The sequence below is a fragment of the Pinus tabuliformis genome, chromosome 8 (genome assembly GCF_031772625.1).
Source record: "Pinus tabuliformis cultivar Carrire ecotype Pingquan chromosome 8, CPIR1, whole genome shotgun sequence".
Taxonomy (NCBI): Eukaryota; Viridiplantae; Streptophyta; class Pinopsida; order Pinales; family Pinaceae; genus Pinus; species Pinus tabuliformis.
The window spans coordinates 800,835,046-800,837,307 of NC_142294.1; the positions used below are offsets into that span (position 1 = coordinate 800,835,046).

General features: G+C 37.5%; 1 pseudogene; it reads left to right on the forward strand.

The window, feature by feature from the left end:
- Positions 1-219: 219 nt before the first annotated feature.
- On the forward strand, positions 220-998 carry LOC149237995 (uncharacterized; annotated as a pseudogene).
- The last annotated feature ends 1,264 nt before the right edge of the window (positions 999-2,262 follow it).

Sequence of the window (2,262 nt, forward strand, 5' to 3'; positions counted from 1 at the left end):
CAGTCCACCATGATGTAGTTAAAAGGATTTATCCATTCAATAAAGAAGGATATGTTTTTCATATGCCACACATGTACACAAATTCTCTGACAAGCCATGAGTAGTGAACCAAGAAGTATTTCAAATCTTGTTCAAATAATACAAAGTGAAGGGGATACAAGCTTGTAGGAGAAAAATCAATTTGAGTCACATACACACATTGGTATATGCGGGATAAATATGGGTAAAAAGAGGTCAATAAGTGAAGAGGATTGTGTTGTTAATAGGAAGCCTAAGACAATGCAACACTTCTCGATAACAAATAACATCAAGAGTTCCATGGTGCATACAAAACTGAAGCAAAAGAAGAGCCCCTTCTCCAATCTACTTCACCATTGAAAGCACACGGCAGGCTAATGAGACTGTCTATCATCCACATGATAAAGTTTTTTTTGTAGATAATGTTGTTGCTAAATTTAGTGTGCATTTCAGTTGTGTACAAACATAAAAATATTATGATCACTACCTCACATTTTCGGTCAACTAGAGGGAACCAATGTATTGAGGAGTTGTTGCTTGTCATTCCAAATGTGTATTACTACAAGCGAGGAACCTTTGAATTAAAAACTATTATGGAATATGTGGAAAATCAAGAATTCACTTTTATTATTATTGTCCATGAAAATCGCATGGAGCCAATTGGAATTCTATTTATCAATTTGTTGGTTGGCCACACAACCCATTTTAATCTCTCTAGTCTTGTCTTGTGCAAGGATATAAATAATCTTGGTTCAACACCAGGCTTAGATTTTGGAACCCCAAATTCTTCATTTTTTGTGTCTGCCTCATCTCATCCTTCAATTGGATTTGGCAATCTGGGTTTTGGTGTTGTGATTGTTGTGCATCCTCATTGTTTGAAAATGTTACTAGTTATTTTGATAACGACATTCACAACTTTTTATGGATGGATCACATTAAAGGTGGAGTGTTTTATGTTATCAAGGAGTTTGATTATCTAGTTGACAAAGGGGAAACTCATGAAATACTAAATTGTCTTATATATAAATAATACTACTATATATTTGGGGATCTTGGAATGGAGTATGACAGGCCTACTAGGGGGGATCAAGCTAGGGAAAATGGAATAAGAAATATAGCTATGAAAATTAAGTATTTGGAGGAAGTGTTTACAACATCTCATTGGAACATGAGAATTTACAAGGATAAGCCACTATATTTCTACCAGGAATATTGGCAAGTGAACTATCTCATCATGGTTGTGGGTCAACCATATGAAACCCTTGCCATTAAAGTCCATTTTCTAGGCCACACACTATCAATTTCATAGTTGGCCCACAAGCATGTGATAGGGTATCTCTATCCTCATATGTTCATTCACCATGGTTATAATTCATCCACAAACTCACGGTTATGGGTCAGCCCTACAAAACCATTTCCTTCAACAACTCTCAGTTTCATAGTTGGCCTACAAGCATGTGATAGGGTATCTATATCCTCAGATGTTCATTCACCATGGTTACAATTCAAAAACAAACTCACGGTTATGGGTCAACCCTACAAAACCCTTCTCTTCAACAACTCATGGTTTTGGTCATCCACAAACCCACAGTTATGGGTTAACCACACACAACCCTTCTCTTCATTGGTTCACATTCAACAAAAGCTTCTTAAGAGGGAACTTGACGCAATGGGGAACATTGCTTCCTAAAGGTGAAGAGTAGTCCGAATGGAAAATGGCATATGTCAATGGTATTTACCCATTGTATCCTCCCATGGTATCTTCCCACGGTATTTACCCATGGTATTGTAACTCAAAAAGGCTATAAATAATGAGCCTCACTTTGTAAAAGGATAGATCAGTCCACCATGATGTAGTGAAAAGGATGTCTCCATTCAATAAAGAAGGATTTGTTTTTCATATGTTGTTCACTATGTATATTTTATGTTTGAATGTTTTCTAAGAATGGTTTAAGAGAATTTTGTGTTTCTCTCCTTCCTCTTAGGGTTTAAGTCTCCTAGATCTTGTTCCCCTCCCCCATGTTGTGTGTGGAGCCTGATTATATTCTTTATTCAGAGGTATCGCCACATTGGACCCCATTTTTTAATGTGGTTGAAACGCCTCCCGTTTATGTGTGCTGCTAGGGGGGTCCAAGGGGGCAACGACAATTCTTTAGAGCTCCCCCCTGGCGGGGGATCAGGGGAAGCGCCCCTGAAGCTAAAAATAGATGTAAAATTTCCTTGTAAAATGTTGTAATTTCGTAG